General features: G+C 40.3%; 1 long non-coding RNA gene across 1 annotated transcript in view; it reads left to right on the top strand.

Annotated features, from left to right (window-relative positions):
• The window catches only part of LOC134314827 (uncharacterized), a 127,085-nt gene that overhangs the window by 75,789 nt on the left and 26,123 nt on the right, over nucleotides 1–25,173 (top strand). The window contains exon 3 of the long non-coding RNA XR_010012428.1: nucleotides 6,054–6,125. This is a non-coding gene — a long non-coding RNA (uncharacterized LOC134314827). The remainder of the gene's footprint in view (nucleotides 1–6,053; nucleotides 6,126–25,173) is intronic.

The following is a 25,173-nucleotide window of genomic DNA, read 5'->3' as shown; positions in this document are numbered from 1 at the left end:
ACCTCGGCGAGTTCCTTCATTAAACACTGATGCAGTACAGCACACTCTGGGGAGGAAAGCAAAGCCAACGTACGGTTGTTTAGCTAAGTAGAAAAGATGGTTATAATTGATTTTTAAAACTCCCCTTAATCCTTTTTTACCTAGTAGATTTGTACCGTTTTCCAGCGGACATTTGGTCGTATTCTAAAAAGAAAGGTGCAGTTACTATGATACGTACATGATAGGAATCAAACTGTTTCTTTTTTTCCACATGTATCTACACTAATGAACTAAATCATTAGGGTTATCCAACTTATATGCTGTCCAAACAGCTCTGACCTACTGAGACATGAATTCCATTAGACAATCGTGGTTGGAGTTCTGTGGTTGGAACTTGTTTGGAAAGGTGGCATCTTATGACAGTAGCGTGTTGATAGTCAGGTCAGGTCAGGTCAGGTCAGGTCCAGTCAGACCTTAACACTACTGAACACCTATGGCATGAATTATATGGAAGCCAGATCTTCAGTGGTGGAACTTAATAATTGTGCAAAGCCTTCTTAATAGCCAAAAATGTGTGTAGCACTGTCACCTCACAGCAAGAAGGTCCAGGGTTCCATCCCCAGGTGGAGCGTTCCAGGTCATTTCTGTGTGAAGTTTGCATGTTTTCCCTGTTTCCCTGTGGGTGTCCTACGGTTTCCTCCCACAGTACAAAGACGTGTAAGTGAGGTGAATTGAAGATACAAATTTGTCCATGACTGTGAACTGATGAGTCTTGTGTAACAAATAACTACAGTTTCTCTCATGAATGTAACCAAAGTGTGCAAAACATGCTGTTAAAATCCTAATAAATAAAATAAATAAATAGCCGTAAAAATAATAATAATAAAAAAAGAAAGGTGGTGTAGAGTAGCATTAATGCCTAGTTTTGAAACAAGACATCCAACATGCAAATATTTTGTACATTTGGGCATGCAGGGGATATACAAAGAATGAGTTGAAATTAATAACAATAATAATAACACTACTACTACTACTACTACTACTACTACTACTACTACTACTACTACTAATAATAATAATAATAACACTAATAATAATAATAATAATAATAATAACAATAATAATAATATTAATAACAATAATAACACTATAATAATAATAACAGCAATTATAATAATAATAATTATAATTATAGTAATAACAGTAATAATAATAATAATAATTAATAATAATAATAATAATAATAATAATAATGGTTTGTTATGAATACTCAGTATCAGATCATTATATGCCAGTAGCTTTCTCATGCACCTCTTCCCTGTCTTACTTCTATATAATGAAATCATCTCAAACTGTCCAAACTTCCTCTACAGCTTTATAATTCAAAAAAGTGATCTTATCTTCATTCTGTATCAGTCTCTTATAAGAATCAACCTGCTCACAGAATGAATGTGTTCTGACATCAGGCAATCAGACGAATCTAAATCGTCTTTGACATTAATATGGCATTTTTGGCTGAGCCGGCTCAAAATGACGTACAGTTCAGGGATTCATCATGCTGGCAGGATGAAAATGGCATATGCATACGCGTGAGGAATTAAGCTCTTTGGATGTGGAGGAAATCCAGTGGCCACCAGCTGTGGAACAGGAGTCTTGGGTTTTACTTTATCTACACGCTTTTCGAGCAATATGTCAGAGTGCTTATACTGATCCTGAAACACACTTATCATAACGTTCTGTTTTTGCTGTGTGGAGATAAGCATCATACAACTTGGTCTTACTACTGAGATGTCATGTTGAGTCCTTTCTGTGTGGAGTTTGCATGTTCTCCTTGTGTCCATGTGGCTTTCCTCCGGGTGCTCCAGTTTCTTTCATTTACATTTTCAGCATCTAGCAGATGCTTTCTTTTTCCCCTCTTTTTCTCTGACCCCCCCATCTAGTCGTATCCAATTACCCTGATTGCTTTACGTGTCACCTCTACGGATACTACCCTCCACTGCTGACTGACGTGCTTCGCAACTGACACACTCCCCCTCCGACACGTGCACAGTACTGACACAGTACTCTTTTCACCTGCATAAGGCGAGCTGATATGCGGATCAGCTTTGTGCACGGAGAGCCACACCGTGATCAGCATTATTCCTCAACTCTGCGCAGGTGCCATCAATCAGCCAGCAGAGGTTGTAATTGCACCAGTTATGAGGAACCCTGGTACAGCTCATCCTACCCTGAACAACAAGTCCAGCCGGATGGCAGAGCTGAGATTCTATACAATGTATCCGAAATCCCAGCTCTGGTGTGCTAGTGTATTTTACCACTGCGCCACCTGAGCAGCTCTTAGCAGATGCTTTTATCCAAAGCGACTTACAGTACTGTGACAGTACAGACAGTATGTTGTCTAAGCAATTGACGCCTTGCTCAAGGGCCCAACAGTGCAACCTGGCAGTTGTGGGACTTGAACCAGCAACATTGATTGCTAGTCCAGTGCCTTAACCACTAGGCTACATGAATCAGTGAATCATTTAATGAATCAATCAAAGATACACTCACTTTCTTAACCACTTATCCAATTAGGGTTCTGGAGGGGTGCTGGAGCCTAGTCTAGATTTCAATGGGCGCAAGGCACACAGTAACACCCTGGATGGGGCGCCAGTCCATCGCAGGGCAGACACACATACACACACACACACACACACACGCCCATTACCTATAGGGCAATTCAGTGTCTCCAATTAACCTGACTGAATGTTTTTGGACTGTGGGAGGAAACCGGAGCTCCCGGAGAAAACCCACGCAGACATGGGGAGAACATGCAAACTCTGCACAGAAAGGACCTGGACCCAGGACCTTCTTGCCGTGAGGCGTCAGTGCTACCCACCGAGCCACCGTGCAACCCAAAATAATTTCAGTGATTCGTTAATGTAAAGAAAAAAAAATGGGATGATTTTTTTTCCAGGCACTGAATTTAAATGCATGTCCTGTTTAGTGATTTGATTTTGGGGACACTGCTTTGTATGCAAATGCTTTGTTTTGTCAGTAAACAAAGTACTGACCAGTGGGTCTGTAAATTACCGTTAGTTCATTTGATAGATTATTTTATCTGCCACAAACTGTTTGTGCTCATTCTGCCTGAAAATAAATAGATGGGGCAAATTATTCCTGGATCAAACCCAGCAGTTCATCACTGATAAAAGCTACCTCGCCAAAATACAGACTGAAGTTAACCTTGGAAAAAAGCAAACGTGTCAATATTTATGTTCTTATTTGTTTGCACAGATCAAACAGTGACAGGACGAGAGAGAGACGGTGTCCAGCACTAATGCGGTGATCGCACAGTGATAAAGATGTGCTTTATAGGAATAATTATTCATTCACTGTCTGTTTTACCACCGCTTTATCCTGGTCAGGGTCACGGTGGGTCCGATTCTTTAGACAAGAGCCAAAAAAAAAAACAGAACAGGTCAACGGTCCATCAAAGGGAACACACACACACACACACACACACACACACACACACACACACACACACACACACACACACACACACACACACACACACACACACACGCACACGCACACGCACACGCACACGCACACGCACACGCACACGCACACACACACACACTTAGGGCAATGTTTAGTAGCTCCAATTGGGTGGCACAGTGGCTAAGTGGGTAGCACTGTCGCCTCACAGCAAGAAGGTCCTGGGTTCGATCCCCATGTGGTCCGGTCCGGGTACTTTCTGTGTGGAGTTTGCATGTTCTCCCCGTGTCTGTGTGGGTTTCCTCCGGGTGCTTCCTCCCACAGTCCAAAGACATGCAAGTGAGGTGAATTGGAGACACTAAATTGTCCATGACTGTGTCCTGTCATGAATGTAACCAAAGTGTAAAACATGACCTTAAAATCCTTATTAACAAATAAGCAAACAGTATCTCCAATTGGACTTACTGCATGTCGGACTTGTAGGACCCAGAGCAAACCCACACAGGGAGAACATGCAAGTCCCACCACTGCCAGGTTGCTGCTGGTGGGTCCTTGAGCAAGGCCCTTAACCCTCAATTGCTCAAACTGTATACTCTAACTGTATTGTAAGTCGCTTTGGATAAAAGCGTCTGCTAAATGCCGAAAATGTAAATGTAAACGCTACCCACTGCACTGCTAGGAACAATTACTACAGGCTACTTAAAGGGAACTGATAAAAAAGTGAAGGTTGGCTATCCCTTCAGCCCCTCTGTCCTTGATGAAGGGAGCCTTTCCTTAAATCAGACCTGGTATTAGACCCCAGGTAAAAAGGCCAGCCAGGCTTTATCTTGGCTGATAGGTCGCTAGCACCTTGCATGCGTGACTGGCTGTACCTGAGTGTGCATGTAAATAACCTCAGCTGTCAACCACTCTCTCTCTCACACACACGCACACACACACACACACACACACACACACACACACACACACACACACACACACACACACACACACATACACACAATGAGACATATGGCTAACTTTGGCAGGGTGCATGTTTAACAGTAGGGTGCTGCTCTCTAATTGTTCATCACACTGTACCGTAAGTTTACTTCATTTATATAATTATTTATATCATTTTTTCAATTATTTAGCATAATGTAAATGCCAACAATGCATAAAACTCCTTAAACAGTTATAGCATAACTGCATAAATAAGTGCATTTTTTACTTGCACTTTTTGCATACTCCAAACTTATTAAAATGTAACATTATTAATTGTTTTAATGTCATTTATTTAACTGCATTTTTCTTAACACTTCAAAATGAAACACATTTTACTTAAACGTTTAAGGCTATTGTTAATGTTAAAAGAGTAAGAGTAAAATATTATAGATTTAAAATTGTTTTCATATATACACTGACCAGACATAACATTATGACCACTGACAGGTGACGTGAATAACACTGATTATCTCTTCATCACGGCACCTGTTAGTGGGTGGGATATATTAGGTAGCAAGTGAACATTTTATTCTCAAAGTTGATGTTAGAAGCAGGAAAAATGGACAAGCGTGAGGATTTAAGCGAGTTTGAGGGCCAAATTGTGATGGCTAGACAACTGGGTCAGAGCATCTCCAGTACTGCAGCTTTTGTGGGGTGTTCCCGGTCTGCAGTGGTCAGTATCTATGAAAAGTGGTCCAAGGAAGAAACAGTGGTAAATCGGCGACAGGGTCATGGGGTGTTGTGCTGTATGAGTGGATAAGACACAGCAATGCTGATGGAGTTTTTAAACACCTCACTGTCCCTGCTGGACTGAGAATAGTCCACTGACTAAGAATATCCAGCCAACAGCGCCCTATGGGCAGCGTCTTGTGACCACTGATGAGGGTCTAGAAGATGACCAACTCAAACAGCAGCAACAGATAGGTGATCGTCTCTGACTTTACATCTACAAGGTGGACCAGCTAGGTAGGAGTGTCTAATAGAGTGGACAGTGAGTGGACACAGTATTTAAAAACTCTATCAGTGCTGCTGTGTCTGATCCAATCATACCAGCACAACACACACTAACACACCACCACCATGTCATTGTCACTGCAGTGCTAAGAATGATCCACCACCCAAATAATACCTGCTCTGTGGTGGTCCTGTGGGGGTCCTGACCATTGAAGAACAGGGTGAAAGCAGGTTAAAAAAGTATGTAGAGAAATAGATGGACTACAGTCAGTAATTGTAGAACTATAAAGTGCTTCTATATGGTAAGTGGAGCTGATAAAATGGGCAGTGAGTGTAGAAACAAGGAGGTTGTTTTAATGTTATGGCTGATCAGTGTACAAATAAATGTGACAGTTTTCCTTACCATGAATGCTCTACCTAGTATTGATTATTTGGCTATTTGATTTGAAGTTTTTCTAAATAATTTCAGACAGTAATTTATTAAACATTTAAAATATTTATGGTGGTTCTATAAATCAAGACCAGAGGCAGAACTTTGACTACAGAATATCCAGATCAGACTTAGTGATTTACTGTAGTGACACACAGTTTGAGGTAAATGAATGAAAATGTTTAGTGTTTGTGTTACTAATATGGTTTTTTATTTGTTTCAGGAGACGTCATGCCAAATACTCATGGACAAATATTGGGTTCCACATACTTCTGGACAAGGAACTGCTTCTTCAGTAAGTAACACTGCTCTCCTGAGGTGAATACAACAATAAAAACAAGAATCTTTCATTTGTTATTTTGGACAGACAATGTCAGACCTCATTCTGCTCGCACTACAACAGGGTTCCCTGATAGACATAGAGTGTGTGTGCCTGACTGGCCTGCCTGCAGTCCAGATCTATCATCTATTGAGAGTGTTTTATTAAGGCATATTATTAGGAGAAAGATTGGATAACAGCGATCAATGACTGTTAAGCATCAGCAGAAATGGGTGAAGATTCCACTTGGAAATCCAAACTATTCCCAAACTATTAAAAAAGCGTAATTAATCAGAGAGGTGATGTAACATGATGGTAAACATGTACCTGTCTTAACTTTTTTGAGTTTGTTGCAGGCATTATATTCTAAATGTGTTTATATTTACAAAATACTATGAAGTTTGTCAAAGAAAAAAAATATATAAGACAATTAACAAATAACAGATTCTAGATTTTACTGCATATTTATAATTACGATGCTTTTTTGAAAGTGTATAAATAAATAGGAAAAATACTTTTGGCTTTACTATTTAACAATAATCCTAGATCCGGTCCTTCCTGTGCGGAGTTTGCATGTTCTCCCCGTGTCTGCGTGGGTTTCCTCCGGGAGCTCCGGTTTCCTCCCACAGTCCAAACACATGCAGTCAGGTTAATTGAACACACTGAATTTCCCTATAGGTGAATGGCTGTGTGTGTGTGTGTGTGTGTGTGTGTGTTTGTGTGTGTGTCTGCCTGCAATGGATGGCGCCTTGTTCAGGGTGTTACTGTGTGCCTTGCGCCCATTGAAAAGCTGGGAGCCCTGTGACCCTGACTGGATAAGCGGTTAACATATTCTGTTGTAAAATAATAGATAATAAGATATAAGATAATAACTACTTGATCAGTACGACAACTGTTTCCTGCACTTATCCAGCAGAACTCAGTAAAATGTGCAGTGTAATTTTGAATTGTTTATATTTGTTTATATACTGTATGTCATTATATCTTCTTGGCACCATGACAGTCTCCTACAGACTCTCTGATAGCATTGTTTCCAGAAGGATCTATTCTGTTATTGTAATCCCGAATTGTAATGTAACAGCATTAAATTCAGACTCTGTTCTTATCGTGAAAAAAGAAAATTAAGCCCTAAAATTTCATGCAAACCCAGCGATGCCTCTGTCCTCTCCATATTGCAATTAACTCTAGGGGCAAAGTATGTTGTATTGTTATGATTACTCAAGCAAATAATGGAAAAGCCTCACGGTGACAGGTCATCTCCTCCAAGCCTCCCACAAAATGGTTTTCCTTCCACACTCTTCCAAGGAATTAAACATTTGTCATGTTTGCGAGTAATCTTTTAAAATTACAATACCTTCTGTAACACCAGCCAGGTAGTCAAAATAATGTCAGGTCATTTTCAGTCTGACTGTCAGTTTTGTTTCTGTGCTGATCCCAGCTGGCTTGGTTTTAACGTTTCTCTGATTTAAATGTGCATCCTTGCTTGAAGTTGGAAGATTTTTTTGGCCTTTTTGTGTGGTCAACAGTGGATTTATTTCTCTCAGATGTTTTCGCCAGCTTTGCCCGAGGTTGTTGATTATACTGAAGGGATCCATTTATTATCTTTTGCATTGTTTAAATATGCATGGTGACTTTCTTGCCTCTTAATCATTCAGATTGCTTGCAAAAAAATGTAATCGATGTTATGTAAATATTCATCAATGCTGAATGCAGCTACGCTAAAGGCTTTTGTTCCTTTTTATATTTGTAGAACAGGATTGTGTGAACGCTTTGTATATGTGTGTATAGACAAGCCAAGTCTAGGGGCAAGCCGTAGCCTAGTGGTTAAGGTACTGGACTTGTAATCAGAAGGATGCTGGTTCAAGCCCCACTACTGCCAGGTTGCTGCTGTTGGGCCCCTGAGCAAGGCCCTTGACCCTCAATTGCTCAGACTGTATACTGTAGCTGTACTGCAAGTCGCTTTGAATAAAAGCGTCTGCTAAATGCAGAAAATGCAAATGAAGTCAAATTTATTTATATAGCGCTTTTTACAATGAACACTGTCTCAAAGTATTTTTACAGCATCCAGGAACGATATTTATACATATACAGTAGACCCTTGACTTACGAATTTAATTGTTTCTGAAGGGCTGTTCTTAAGTCAAAATGTTCGTTAGTTAAACCTATTTTTCCCATAAGAAATAATGTAAATAGAATTAATCTGTGCCAGACCTCCCAAACCCCCCCTTACCTAACCTCTCTAATGTCTTAAATTGTCTTTTTTGTTATAAATACAAGTATATTTTCCCTTAAATCCTAAATTATAGAATAGACATTACAGTAATAAACAATAATAAACAACAATACACAGTAGTACTGTACTGTACATAAAAAAAACACACATCACATTTCAGTACGTGCGCTGTACCATACGCCATAATACATTTCCTTCTTTTTTTTATAAAATGTATCTACCAGAAAAAACAATAACTCTCATATTTTTCTATTATTTCCTTCTTTATTTCAATAGTGTTGTATTTTGTAGGTGTAAATGCACGAAAGAAAGAATACTTTACTCAGCCGAATTCCTTCTTCTCTCTCACTCATTGTCCCCTCTGTCTGATACACAGTGACACCTACTGGCAGGAGTAATTATACAACACAACAAATAGTGATTTTTTCATTTTCTCACCACTGCGCTTCCTCTGCACCTTCTTTGGGGATGTTTTAATGTTGAATTTTACAAAATATAAAGAAAACACCGGAAAAACACCGTCCGCTGTCCAAATGTCGTCACATGTTTCACGAATTTCTGTCTGTAATCCGAAATTTGTTCGTACGTTAAGTTGAAAAAAATCACTTGTAACCCAAAATGTTTGTGTGGTAAACCGTTCATAACTCAAGGGTCTACTGTACTGTAAAGGCTGTTTAAATGCAATTAAAATAGCTATAAAATGATCATCTAATTTTATGATGACACAATATAAGCAAACATTTACATTTGTACTGCAGAAAACACTAAAGGTGAAAACCTTCGCTTTCTCAGTCAAAGAACATAATGAGATGGTAATTATTTGATCATTAGTGTTAATGTTTTAAATACATTTCTAGCTTTTATTTCCTTTTATTCACAGAAATGTTGTTAAAATTTTAATTAAAGAGAAAAAGATTTAAATCAGTGAATCATGTACATCTGTAACAGTCACACTGCCATGCAGTTTTATTTATTTATTTATTCATTTATTTTTGGGCAGTAGTTTAGAAGTCATGATTTTTGCCTGTCATATTCTATTCATACCAGTCTATTTAAGTGGCTGTGCTTTAAAACAGCCAAGCCGCTTGATATCTTTATTTACGTTGTTTGATGCTTATCTATTGGATGCAGCATTGGTAACTGTGTATGGGTCATTCCTGGGATTGGGTGCCTTTTGGACCTCAAAACTTTTTGAAAATGAAACACTGTTTTAATTTGTTTTTCATGTTTTATTATAAAAATGACATGTTATACTTAAAACAGTTCTTCATTTTAAGAGACAGTAGTAAGAAATAACAGGGTGGACAGCAACTTTAGGGACGTGTAAAAAACCCTTATAATCAGCAATAAAATGAAACTCCAAGGTTAATTCCAAGGTTTAGAGGGACTTTTAAACAGTATTTAAAGACTGAGATATTTTCATGATTAAACCTCATATATCCATCACTAAATCAGAATGTACAGCACTAGGGACATGGGAAAACCTCTGGTATCTAACAGATAAAACAGTATGTTATGATATGTAGTATGTTAGATTAAAAAAAAGTCTGTTATGGACTGGTGACCTGTCTGGGGTGTTTCCCTGACCAGGATAAAGCGGTGGTAAAATCTATCAACCAGTGTTTTAAATAGTTAACAAAAGTATTTTGTTTTCACTTGTCTGTAATGATATTTTGATGTTTAAACACTTCTTTCTATGTTCTGTTGGCATCTCGTTTCTGTTTGTTTGTTTATTAGGATTTATTAGGATCATGTTTTACACTTTGGTTACATTCATGACAGAAACGGTAATTATTCGTTACACAAAAGATTCATCAGTTCACAAGTTTAATGTCAATTAGTCATGGACAATTTTGTATCTCCAATTCATCTCACTTGCATTTTTTTGGATTGTGGGAAGAAACCGGAGCTCCCGGAGGAAACCCACGCAGACACGGGGAGAACATGCAAACTCCACACAGAAAGGACCCGGACCACCCCGCCTGAGGATCGAACCGAGGACCTTTTTTCTGTGAGGCGACAGTGCTACCCACTTAGCCACCGTGCCGCCCCGGCACCTCTTGGCCAAGATGATTTCGACATTCCTGTATACACCGCATCACGTGTGGGAATGCATGTACATGTACTGTGTATCTCATTTTGGTCCCTCTCCCTGTGCCCACATGGCATATTTTCAATCATTATTAGATTCAGGCAGAGCTTTAACCTCGGCTGTGTTCGTCATGTGATAAAATGAGAAAGCGCTATCAATCTTTATTGTCTGTCTCGCTTACTGTAATTGCATTCAATAGTCCACTGATTCTCTTGTCTGTGCTAATGTCGGGAGCAGCGAGGAGCCAGATGCTCTGACTAGATCACACGTACCCGCCGACCACTCCGATAACTTGGCAGAGCCACTCCGCATCCCCCCTTGATAAATTGTTGACAGTATGGTTTGTGAAGAGCCGAACATTGGAAGTGTATATAGAATAAGAGTCGCACCTTGTCGGAGCTCCGGCGCCGTGATGTCAGCGAAAGGGCATGTCATGTATTATTCAAATGCATCTAACACTGGAGAAGTGCCAACCGCCGATTGTATCTCAATGAATAGTAAAAAGGCAGAGGGGGGGCTGAAAGGACATCAGTGTAGACGGACCAGAAAGCAAAAAAAGAAATGTGGTACAAAAAAAAAAAAAAAAACACACACACACACACACACACACACACACACACACACAGAAGGTGTGTTTTAATACTAAATGCATGTATCAGCAGATTTAAATACAAGCATTAATACAGAACTATTAATTATTGCGTTCTGTCCGGAGGTGCTCCCATGTCAGATCTTATTCACATTCACAGATGCTTGCTGTGCGGTTGAGCTTTCCTTCATTTTTGTTTTGTTTTTTATTTTATCCCACAAGGCAACCATGCAGAGGCATTTGCATGTGTTATGCGTTACTCCCTGGCTCTGATGTCTGCTGAAAAATGTTGAAAAATGTTTATGCGTTATGCGCTTTCCTAGGCCTCATTACAGCGCTTTCGCAATAACTGTTAGCTGCAGTTATTTTGTCACTGTTTTCCAGGTTGGTAATGCTATTATTATTCAGATAGCACTATTTTGTAGTTGTAATGCATTGATTATGGGGTTGAAAAAAATGGAAAAAAGCCCAGAAATGATTATTAATGGAACAGGGGAGGGGGGGTGGTGGTGGTGGTGGGGGGGTTATTGTTTTTCCTACTATGCATGTTCATGAGCCACCCGCACATGGTTATGGATATGTAGATGTGTCCAGCCATTCTATCTGCAGAAATAAATAAAGTGTGGCTGGGGGAAATTGCCCTTCACCTCCACGTCAGAGCGATCTGCATGCGCGCGGCGGCTGGAATTGCTTTGTGGGTGAATCTCCCTCGGGGCAGGTGGCCCTACTCTCCACACCACACTGGGTAAAGGCTATAATTTACACTTTTAGGATTCCATTAATCTCCTTGTTGCACGGATGCTGACACACGGGACACAGCTGCTTTGCATATCAGCTTCCAGAGATCCAGACCTATTTCCATGATAGCATCCGGATTCCATCTGATAATCAAGCCACCGCAGTGTTTTTTTCTACTTTATAAAATGTCTTGTGGTGAAGTTTTGCTTATTTTTTTTTCAGAGCAGAAAGAAATTATTAACTTCCAACATGCATCATTTCACACCGGTTTATTGTGTTTGGTGGTAGATAATAAATGATCATATTGGTGAAGCTGAAACTGACAACCATAACAATGAATCATTTCATCATTGACCATTTGACCAAAGCTAGATAGCGTTCAGTCGTGTTCATGCTAGGAAAACGAACGTAATGTTTTCTCTCCAGATGTGAAGGAAAGAGAGGAACACAAAACAGAATACAAACTACATGGAAATGTCTTTGTAATGAGCATTTCTTACAAGAGATGTATCTGTTACTTTCTGCTACATTTATTTCTCACATTTCGAATGCGGGTGATTGATGTTTTTACGGAGGATAAAATAAAAAAGCCAATTGAGTATGGCTTGAGTTTGGAGCCTGTTTGTTCAGTTTTCAGTGAAGTTAGACAAAAATATAATAAATATAATAAGTACATAAAGTACCAGAGAAAACTTTTACTACTTTTACAGTAACTTCAGCAATAAATCATAAACATCATAAATACCTACTCACAACTCACTACTCACAACACTAGTACCCCTTTTCCATCGACGCGGATCTGGTTCCGTTCCGATTCCCGAACTTGATTTTGAACCGGTTCCACGTGTTTCCACCAAAAAAAAGAGGTTCCAGACAGTGAACTAGCGTTCTAATCTGGCACCACAGAATACTTGATTTTTCAGCGCGAACCGTGACGTCATTGTGGGCGTGTCACAGTGTAGAGCTTTGAGAAGCTGCAAAACTGTGTTTGTGCTGCACTTTTATCTTTAAAAGTTCACCTGATTAAATTTTGAGCCAGTTTGCCGCTGATATTCGCTGATATTTTCAAAGCAATAAACTGTGTTATTGATATAACGTGGTAAAAGTGACCCGGACAGTACGAACAATGCTTCACATAAAAAATAAAAGTGTAACTTGGCTTGTTGTACTAAAACAATTGAATTTGGGCAGTACAGAGCACTTATGACCAGTAATAATGAAGAGAAATTGAGTGTTTCTGTGTCGTACCTCAGTACATTCAGCCACGTTACACTTTATTGCTTTATTTAGGTGAAGCTTTTTGCGAATTCAGAACCCCGAGCTGCATAAACACCACACAAAATAAGTCAATCCAGCTAAACACAGATACATGTGGAGCTTTTAGACTGGATTTGATGGTTGTTTCACACAGATGGATGTTCGTGTCGTGGAACTTTAGTGATGTTTTATCACACAAGTCGAGCGCTGAGCAAATCAACTATTTGCGGCGAGGGTAGCGGTGAGATCGAAGCGCAAAACGTTTCTTAGGTCAATGAACTAAAGAAAACAACAACTGCGACAAACGCGTCTATGTCTTCTTATCACCAATAACTGATCGATGCTTTTTGTATAAAAACTAACATCTGTAACATCAGCACAATTGCTCGCAGATAATCTACACACTCCACCATCATGTTACTACTCTTTACTTTCATTGTGTAACGCCCACCGTTGATGACGCAGGCTTGGTTCCCAAAAATCGGTGGAAATGCAGGTCGGTTCTCTACAAAACACCACGGTTCGAAGAAACCTGAACAGAACCGGTTCAAGAACCAGAGTTCTTTTGGTGGAAAAGCACTATAGGTGGTCCAAGCTCCAAGTTCCACCGCTGCTACTCGTACCACAGTTTGAGAACCATCAAAATAGACTGATATTTTTTTAACTTAGCACCATGCCGCTCAGGTGGCGCAGCGGTAAAAACACACGCTGCAACCAAATCTGGGATCTCTAATACATCGTATCGCATCTCAGCTCTGCCTGCCAGCTGAGGCTGAGCGGCCACATGAACAACGATTGGCCTGTTGTTCAGATGGGTGGGATTAAGCCGGATATGGGTTTCTCTCTGTCAGTCTGGTGCAATAACGACCTCTGCTGGCTGATTAGAGGCGCCTACACACAACGCTAGGTGGCACAACACTCGTCAATGTGTGGGTGATTAGATGCATACGGCTTGCTGCCCACGTGTCGGAGGGGGCGAGGGTTAGCTTCGATCTCCTCGGTCAGAGCAGGGATCGGCACAGGCAGAGAGGAAGCATGATGCAATTGGGCAAAGGGGGAAAAAAGGGGAAAAAATGCATTTAAAAAAAAAATTTGCACCGCGATGTATCACCATGATTTGACATTACAGTACAGCTAGATGTTCTCAGTCTTATATTGTCGAGTATGGCGGGAATATTAATCAGCTCCATGAGGCAGATGTTTAATTACACCTATAGAAATTAGTGAAGCTACAGCTGCTAAAGCTAGCCCATGAAAAGGAGAATGAACACGTCTCGTAACGAGCCGCCGCCGATGGAAATGGAACTGTTTACTCAGTGTGCAGCACTCGTCCATATGGCAAATGGCAGCAAGAAATAAACAGGTGAGGAGAGAGAGAGCGAGAGGTGAAGAGAATGGGCTTCAGCAATGAAAACTAGCTAGACTTTCACCTACAACTGTTTCTCACTTTTTAAAAATGTATTTCTTTTACTGAATACACAGCAAATTTTAGTGCCCTCCGTGTACCAAGAACGGTTAAACTGTCCCTGACGAGCCAGAATTTACAAATAAATCACACGTGTGCATCTTTATACAGATTACAAATCAACAAGAATGTATGTACATTTGAAAAGAACTCTGTTAGTTGCTCCTCATCTTTACCCCATATTTTTTGGTGAGAAAAGTCGTGCCGCACTGAATTCTGGGATTGCCTTCACCACTAAGGAAGCATCGGACGCTCCATCGTTATTCAGTCAGATTATCACTTCAAATTAAGGCACCTTAGTAGGCAGCATTTTAAGGTATCTAAGAATTTAGACATGCCTTCTTCTCGGCAGCGTAGGATGACGTAAAAAAATGCATCTATGTAGAGAGATCACTAAGTTTTCAGACAGACCCACTGTCTGATAAACCAAGTAACAGCGTGACAAGTAATTTTTATAACTAACAGACAAGAATAAAGTGACTTTCAGTTGAAAGTTTATAAAGGGTGGGCACCGGACCCACTGCGACGTTACTGGCGTTTATTGTTTGTTTATTAGGATTTTAACGTCATGTTTTACACTTTGGTTACATTCATGACAGGAACGGTAGTTACTCATTACACAAGGATCATCAGTTCACAAGATTATATCAAACACAGTCATGGACAATTTTGTATCTCCAATTTACCTCACTTGCACGTGTTCGGACTGTGGGAGGAAACCGGAGCTCCCGGAGAAAACCCATGCAGACACGGGGAGAACATGCAAACTCCACACAGAAAGGACCCGGACCGCCCCACCTGGGGATCGAACCCAGGACCTTCTTGCTGTGAGGTGACAGTGCTACCCACTTAGCCACCGTTATTTCAAAAGTAAAACAGATTCTTTTGGGTGTAGCAAAAACCACAGCGCATGCAGCTCCCATGCTGAAGTATCTTTAGATCAGACATGATTCAGTAGCGTCCTGCATGAAGGAAGATGCCACCTTGTGGTTACACAAACCCAGACTAAACCGTCCTTCTAGAACTAAATCCCTCTCTTAATAATATATACACACATGAGAAACCTCATGCCCACTACGCCTGTCTTATGTGAGATCTGTTTCTCATGAGCTACCATATTCGACAGCACCATCGTGCTGCTAATGTGTATATTAAATGCTTCTTTATAAAAAGATTGAGTTTCCTGATGGAGATTATCTGTAACATAATCACATCTCCTAATCATTTTTTCATTATTTTTTGTACACTTAAACACCGTGTTATATCGTCTCTGTAGAAATCTGAGTTTATTGTAACTTGAGTAAACGTGATTAATGTGAAACACATTCCACTGTCTGACTTAATAATCTTAATGAAAGATTATTCACACTAATCGTATATATGCAGTATAAATATACAGTATACCATATAATAAATGTCCAAAAGCATCTGAACACCTGATCATGAGCTTGCTGGGTTTGATTCTCAGGTGGAGTTTGCATGTCCTTTCTGTGTGGAGTTTGCATGTTCTCCCTGTGTCTGTGTGGGCTATTAAACAGACTGACCTCTTGTGATCTAATAATCTATAACAGCCAATCTTTTGAGAAGGCTTCTCACAAGACTTTATTGTTGGGAATTTGTGCCCACTTAGTCAAAATAGCATTTGTATGGCTGGTCACTGACTCAATTGACGTTCCAGTTCATTCTAAAGCTGTTCAGTGGGGGTGAGGTCAGGGCTCTGTTCAGGACACTGTTTCTTTAAATGTATTTGTGCACAGGGGCACAGTCATGCCAGAATAAAAATGGACCTTCCCTAAACTGTTGCTGCAAAGTTGGAAGGACATTTATTACACCTGAATGACATAAATTCAAAAATTCGAAAGGGGTGTCCCAATAATGTATTTCCTAAACATTTAGAAACTATGTGTGTGTGACAAGTATCAGTGAAAATATACATTCTTTATGATTGTTTGAATGTATACAGTATTTGTACATTATAGTGATTTATTTATTAAAGATAAGACTAAATGAATTATACTCGGGTGACACAGCCTAGCCCACCAGCACTGAGATCCAGGTTTAAATAGCAGTGATACTGGCCGGCTGAGAATCTTCTCATATTTGATTGGTTAAGTCTGAGGATGGAGGGGCGTGGCTGAAACCCAGTTATGGATTGGTGCCCTGTCCATGGTATTCCTGCCTTGTGTTTGCCACAGTGGCTCACTGTAAACCTGAACTCGTCGTGGCCCTGACCAAGATGGAGTGTGTGATGAAAATGAAATGAATCAATAAAGTAGTAAACGTTTAGTCTATATATTACAGTTGTGGTGAACATTATAGAATATATATATATATATATATATATATATATATATATATCTGTCTGTCTGCCTGTCTGTCTACCTGTCCATCCATCCATCCATCCATCTCTGTCTGTCTGCCTGTCTGTCTACCCATCTGTCCATCCATCCATCCATCTCTGTCTGTCTGTCTATTTATCTATCTATCTATCCGTTTATCCACTCATACATCCATCCATGTGTGTGTTTGTGTGTGTGCACATGTGTGTGTGCACATGTGTGTGTTTGTGTGTGTACATGTGTGTGTTTGTGTGCACATGTGTGTGTTTGTGTATGTGTGCACATGTGTGTGTTTGTGTATGTGTGCACATGTGTGTGTTTGTGTATGTGTGCACATGTGTGTGTTTGTGTATGTGTGCACATGTGTGTGTTTGTGTATGTGTGCACATGTGTGTGTTTGTGTATGTGTGCACATGTGTATGTGTGTACATGTGTGTGTTTGTGTGCACATGTGTGTGTTTGTGTATGTGTGCACATGTGTGTGTTTGTGTATGTGTGCACATGTGTGTGTTTGTGTATGTGTGCACATGTGTGTGTTTGTGTATGTGTGCACATGTGTGTGTTTGTGTATGTGTGCACATGTGTGTGTTTGTGTATGTGTGCACATGTGTGTGTTTGTGTGTGTACATGTGTGTGTTTGTGTGCACATGTGTGTGTTTGTGTATGTGTGCACATGTGTGTGTTTGTGTATGTGTGCACATGTGTGTGTTTGTGTATGTGTGCACATGTGTGTGTTTGTGTATGTGTGCACATGTGTGTGTTTGTGTATGTGTGCACATGTGTGTGTTTGTGTATGTGTGCACATGTGTGTGTTTGTGTATGTGTGTACATGTGTGTGTTTGTGTGCACATGTGTGTGTTTGTGTATGTGTGCACATGTGTGTGTTTGTGTGCACATGTGTGTGTTTGTGTATGTGTGCACATGTGTGTGTTTGTGTATGTGTGCACATGTGTGTGTTTGTGTATGTGTGCACATGTGTGTGTTTGTGTGCACATGTTTGTGTTTGTGTGTTCGTATTTTCTACTAACACCTACGTTTCACACATTCACCAGCCTGCAGGCTTCAAAAAGACGTCTATACATTTCATTTGCTTAATTATTTCCACATTTGCATATGAACATTTTCTAAAAATGTAAAAGGCATCAGACAGTACATATACCGTATATAATTTTTTCTATATTAAAACCCAATAGAAATAAGTAAATAAATGAATAAAAAGAAGGGCAGGTAATGATATTGCACTTTACTCTGGTCAGCACTCTCACTGAGTCCCCACATCCTGAAGCGTGATGTTTTTAAGTCGCGAGTTGGTGTGTTTGGGGTTGATGTGCATGACAGGTGAAGTGAGTGAATGTAATTGCAGCAGGGTGGAACCGTGCTCCATCTGGTGTTCAGCCTTACTTAACATACCAGCGGACATGTGTTTTATACTCACTGCTTATTGTTCATGTTCTTAATAAGCCAACTAATAAGAGTGAGAAAGAGAGTGAGAGAGAGAGAAAGAGAGAGAGAGAGCAGGATGTGAGTGAGTGACAGTGGGGAGAGAAAGAAACAAAGAGCGGTACAAACTAAACTAGGCTTCTTATGGTTGCTAACTTACACACGAGGCAAAAAGAGGCCTAATTAATTAAGTACAGTATTAGAAGTAATGGGCTATTATAATATAAATTGCTACATTCTGGAACCAATTTAATCCAATTACTGAAACCCCACATGAATATAATACCTCAAAAATCACTCTGTAATAGTCTTTGGGGAGAGAGCTGTCAGACAGTTGAGCATTAAAAAAAAGAGTAAAGAAAAGATCCTATTCTCTTTAACGGCAATGATAATTTGCTAATTGACATTTGTGTCAATTCCACCTGAATGCCCTCCTCCTCAGTTCCTCTCTTTTACTCATTGGAATTTGGCCTCATTTAGGATTTAGGAACCCACAAGAATATGTACTGTCGTCAGTGAACAATGGACAATGGCAGGGGACACGTTAGGTACACAGTGTCCGGCAATTTTCAATAACAAGCCCTAATTGTGTTGTTATTTTTAATTGTTACGTACTGATCTATGTATCAACATCTCCGCTCATACTGATTTAATGCACTGTGGTGTTAGATCTGATTTGACATTTTCCAGTTGATCTACTGGCATGTTTTATGTTGTGAATGTTTGTTAGTTTGTTTATTAGGGTTTTAATGTCATGTTTTACACTTTGGTTACATTCATGACAGGAAACGGTAGTTACTCATTACACAAGGCTCATCAGTTCACAAGGTTATATCGAACACAGTCATGGACAATTTAGTTTTCTGCAATTCACCTCACTTGGGACTATGGGAGGAAACCGGAGCACCCGGAGTAAAAACACACAGACACAGGGAGAACACGCAAACTCCACACAGAAAGGACCCGGACCACCCCGGTCAGGGTTGCAGTTGGTTCGATTCACTGGGCGAAAAGTAGGAAACCCCTACACACACACACACACACCTAGGGGCAATTTAGAATCTCCAATTAACCTGACAAGAAGTCTTTGTACTATTGGAGGAAGCCGGAGCACCTGGATGAAACCCTCACAGACACAGGGAGAACATGCAAACTCCACACAAAAAGGACCCGGCCTGCTCCACGTAGGAATCGAATTTGGGTTTGTACCTTGTCACTGCTTGAGACAAATTGTTCTTCCCCAGTTTTTGTAGGTTTCCTCTGAGTATATGCTCCAACTGTACCCCACATCCTGAATTACTCTGCTCACTATCTAAGGATCACATTGGGTGTTTTCGAAAAACCTAGTGAGCTGCCTTGCTGTCTTACTGCCTACATAGGCAGCTGCCTAAGTAGAGAGGATTCTAATAAGTCATCGACTTATAAGGCAGGTAATTCTAACACACTATTTAGACAGCGATTCCATCAGTTTTCACTAACTAAGCTAACACAGTTAGCCTCATACCATTCAAACCAATGGGATGAGGTGGCACAATTAGCTAGCATGTCAACTAACATCTCCCTCTGTGAACCAAAAACGGTTAAATTTGCTGACAAGCCCGAATTTGCAAACAAACGACACTTGTGCAAGTTTATACAAATTAAAAATCAATAATAATTTATTTACGTTTGAAAATAACCGTCCGCCATATTTTTTTATTTTTCTGTGAGAAAAGTTGTGCCGCACTGAATGCTGGGATTGCCTTTACCGCTAAGACAGCATCAGCTGCTCCCTCGTTCTTGAGTTAAAATAACGTTGACATTTTAAGATACCTTAGTAGTGAGCATATTAAGGCATCTAGGATTTCGAACAGCCTCCTTCTCGTGAGCGCGCTTAGGATGACGTAAAATGCGTCTATGTGGAGAGCTCACTAGGTTTTTGAACACACCCATTGTGGTTTTAAGACCCTTTTAATGCACTACATGTTAAAGCCAACAGAAAAATAATAGTACAATAACTCCTAAATTACATCACTCTAATAATTATTCTTTTTTGTTAATATGAATTGCAACATCTCTTCTGGTTATTATAAACCATGTTTGCTTTGCAACACCTACATACAGTATAAAAGCTAATTTTGAGTGAAATGAAATATTGTGACTGTACAGTGAAGTATGAAGTTATATTACGAATGCTTTAAATGGTATTTCTGTTGATAAACACTGTCATTAATTTTACAGAATGATCTGAAAGGTGTTGATTGCAGTGCTTACGTTGATCTAAATTACTAATACACATCACTTAATCAAGGAGAAGTGTCTTGTGTGGGAATAGTTAGTTGTTCTGCTAATTAAGGACTAATTTCTGAACATACTATGTTAAACTAGAGTCACTTTGGAAAGTAAATGATTGTAGGATACAGTATGTAAGTGAAAAAATTTAAGGCCAGTGATAAAAGTCATGAAGAGCGTGATGTGATCCACATGTAAAGGTCATGTGGCTCCAGACCGCAACTCAATCTGAGAGGCTTATTATGACTTATTATGTTTATTATTTTTAACCTCCGTTCAGATTCCTCTCTGTGTGGAGTGTGATCTCCATGTTTGTGTAGGTTTCCTCCGGGTGTTCTGGTTTCCTCCAAGTCCAAAGGCCGACTGGAGCTACTAAAGACTGCCCTAAGTGTGAGTGCGCGTGTGTGTGAGAGTGTGTGTGTGTGTGTGTGTGTGTGTGTTTGTGATGTACTGGCAGCCTTTCCAGGGTGTTTCCTGCCTTTTCATCCAATGAATCAGATCCAGCGTGACCCTGATCAGGATACAGCGGTGGTAAAACAGACAATGAATAACGAGTAATACTTTATACATAATACAGTACACTATATGGCACAATTAAGGGCGAATTGAAGCAAAAAGTGTGTGTGTGTGTGTGGTGTGTGTGTGTGTGCGGGTGTGTGTGTGTGTGTGTGTGTTATTAATTTTTATTGTATTTATCTTTAAATCAGCATGTAGTTAGTTGTATTTTACTGAAATTGTGTCAGTTGTTTTCAGTTGATTTGTTGGCGCTGAGGAAGCATCCGATGCTCCATTGTTATCCAGTCAGATTATCGCTTTGAATAAAGGCATCTCAGTAGGCAGCATTTTAAGACATCTAAGATTAGAATTTAGACAAGATTAGAAAAGGTGTCCACATACTTGTAGCCATATTTACATTTTTACATTTTGGGCATTTAGCGGATACTTTTATCCAAAGCGACTTACAGTACTATAACAGTAAATTGTCTAAACAATTGAAAGTTAAGGGCCTGTTTCAAGGACCCAACAGTGGCAACCTGGCAGTGGTGGGGCTTGAACTAGCAGCCTTTCGATAACTAGTCCAATACCTTAACCACTAGGCTACATCTGCCCTATAGTATATTTCCTAAAAGAAAACCCAATATGGGTTGATTATTGCACCAATCTTGAGATGCAGCCCACCAAATCTGATGCTGCAGCCCAGCAGGCTGTTGCTGAGGGAGCTGGAGCATTACGTTCATAATGGACCCGAGACTAGTGCACCTTAAAAAGTCAGTAATGATGGGGCCAGCGTAGAATGCAAAGCTAAGTGGAGTTCATGCAAAAGGGGGTCTATTATTTTCAATGTGGAAATCCGTGAAGGTAATGTCTTTCTATTCTTGGTGGTCATTAGCTTTCAGATAATGGCCTCTTCCCGACCCTGAGCTCTGCCGTGCACTGCCAGCCCTGCTGCCAATTGAAGGCTGGTGTGCCAGAGCAGCCAGTGGCACCAAACTAATCTGAACAGAGAGAAAGGGCTACTTAATCAGCAATCAAAATTCAATTTGTATTTATATAGCCATGTTTGTTAGCAGTGTGTGTGTGTGTGTGTGTGTGTGTGTGTGACTGTGGATGAGTATGCACTCTTACCACCCTGATGAAGAAGGGTAGAAAGCTGTGGGCATCATTAGCTCTATTGTTTGATTTTGTCTGTATTTGTTCACATATTTGTGCCTGAACATTGAAGAGGCAGATGTGGTGAGGTGAGCTGATCAGAATTCAGGGTCCCTGGGGGTGGTTACCATAGCAGTTACCATCCCTACATATCCCTCTGTGTGTGTGTGTGTGTTATTAGTTTTTACTGTATTTACTGTACAGTGGTAGCCTGCTGGGTAGAGCTTTGGACCGTCAGTTGAATCCCAGCTCTGCCAAGCACGATTGGATGCTCGATTGGATTAAGATCTGGGGAATTTGGAGGCCAAGTCAACACCTCAAACCCATTGTTGTGCTCCTCAAACCGTTCCTGAAGCATTTTTGCTTTGTGTCAGGGCGCATCATCCTGCTGAAAGAGGCCACAGCCATCAGGGAATACCGATCCATGTACATGGTCTGCAACAATGCTCAGGTAGGTGGTACATGTCAAAGTAACATCCACATGGATGGCAGGACCCAAGGTTTCCCAGCAGAACATTGCCCAAAGCATCACACTGCATCCCCTGGCTTGCCTTCTTCCCATAGTGCATCCTGGTGCCATGTGTTCCCCGGGTAAGAGACGCACACGCACCCGGGCATCAACGTGATGTAAAAAAGAACGTGATTCATCAGACCAGGCCACCTTCTTCCATTTCTCTGTGGTCCAGTTCCAATGCTCACGTGCCCATTGTTGGTGCTTTCAGCAGTGGACAGGGGTCAGCATGGGCACCCTGACTGGTCTGCGGCTATGCAGCCCTATACGCAACAAACTGTGATGCTCTGTGTATTCTGACACCTTTCTATCAGAACCAGCATTAACTTCTTCAGCAATCTGAGCTACAGTAGCTCGTCTGTTGGATCGGACCACACGGGCCAGCCTTCGCTCCTCACGTGCATCAATGAGCCCTGGCCGCCCATGACCCTGTCGCTGGTTTACCACTGTTCCTTCCTTGAACACCCCACAAGAGCTACAGTTTTGGAGATTCTCTGACCCATTTGTCTAGCCATCACAATTTGGCCCTTGTCAGACATTAAGGATAAAATGTTCACTTGCTGCCTAATAAATCCCACCCACTAACAGGTGCCGTGATGAAGAGATAATCAGTGCTATTCACTTCACCTGTCATAATGTTATGCCTGGTCTGTGTAAGTTTTAAAATACAGATTTGATTCTTTTGTGGTTAGTGTTAACTTCAAGCTTTAGTTTCATTTATGTGTAGGTCTGTATGTGTGTTGTTTTATGTTCTGCATTGTTACAGGTTGAGGGTGTTTGTGGAGATTGGAGAAAAGTATTTATGGAAAGTCGTATATAGGGGAACCATGTGAGGGAAATGTTAAACAGAACTGGGTTACATGAATGGGACGTTCTGTATAATAGCTTCCCTGATGTGTGTGACTGGACAGAGAACTTCCTGTCCACTAACACACCAACATCATGAACCCGGACTGACTGATGCAGTTGCAGCAACCTGCTGAAGGTTAAATCGTAAACAGAATTGCTATTTTACATTGTTTAAAATCATCTAGATAAAGAGCATCACTGCAGGGTCAGGTCACGCTGGCTCTAAATTATGCTAAACAGACAGATCTGCATCAGGGTTCTTCATTTCTGTTAGCTTCTGTTTGCTTATCTGTCCATCCTCGTCCATCACACTCCTGCCACAGTACAGATCTCTGATTAGGTGGACTAATATTTTGAAAACAGGGTCATGATTAAATAGCAGAGCTGTTAGCTGTGAAGTATCGAGGACTTGATAAAGAGGCGATTATATCTTCTACTTCCTGGACCACCCAGGTTAGGATTTGGAATTTTATAGTGTTTTGTGTTTTTCTTGACCCCAGGATGCATTGGGTCAGGAGGTGTTGTCATTGTAAGTTGTTAATTGACACGTATTTGTCTCTTTAAGGGAAATGCTACCGTTTTAATAAAAATAATTAATAGAAAAATGTTGTCATTTTGACCTTGTGGAGAGATTTGTGGAAGTAAAAAAAAAAAAAAAAAGTGTAGTTAAAACGAACATGATCGAGTTTTCAAAAAGAGTGGCGAGTTATAGAGCCAGAGCTTTGTGAAAATCACATTATGTAAGCTTTAACATTATGTCATAATTCACACCTTGATTTAGGATGGAGTCATGTTCCGATAAACCCATTGTAAGGTGATTGTATCGCGAACCAATGATTTTTAAATATACTGTATATATAATAAACACAAAACCTATTTCATACTAAAGTTCTGGATATCCCATGTAATTGATTGAATAATGGATTGATAGTAAAAGTTAAAAACAAAATGGTTATACAGTTTTCACCAGCAGCAGGAGACACAGATGTTCTAGACATAATAGATAACAAACAATATAGTCACAAGAGAGTAAAAAAAAAAAAAAATGTGGAACACTACAGTACAGCATACAGTGACCATGTACTACGAGTAATTACCATCAGTCCAACATTCAATAATTTATTATATATTCCTGACCGTGACCTGTGCTTTGGTGTATTGGTCTGTGTAGTCACAGATCAATTAAAGTGACGAACTCCTGTTCACCATTGCAAGTCCCTAAAATGGGCACAAAGGCATCCAAATTGGACACTGAAGCAATGAGAGAGGGTTGACTGGTTTGTTGAATACATTTTCATTGTTTATTCACAAAAGAGATGGCACCAGGATTTACCACCCAGCATACATCATTTGAAAACCTGCTAGTAAAGATGACGACCAGGGGTGTCCAAATTTATATGCACTTATAAAACCCAGCAGTGTGTGTGTGTGTGTGTGTGTGTCCTGATATAAGAAAGTACACAGAGAGTAGAGCTGTGTGTACTTGTTTGTGATTGGGTGCAGTATTACAAATGTAAGCAGGTTGGGTGTAGAATAAATGTATTCAGTGTTTATAACTGTGTAGACTACGGGTCTCTCTACATAGACGCA

This window comes from Trichomycterus rosablanca, chromosome 5 (assembly GCF_030014385.1).
Source record: "Trichomycterus rosablanca isolate fTriRos1 chromosome 5, fTriRos1.hap1, whole genome shotgun sequence".
Taxonomy (NCBI): domain Eukaryota; kingdom Metazoa; phylum Chordata; class Actinopteri; order Siluriformes; family Trichomycteridae; genus Trichomycterus; species Trichomycterus rosablanca.
Note: the sequence above shows the minus strand (reverse complement) of the source record. Positions and strands in the feature narration are given on the sequence as shown.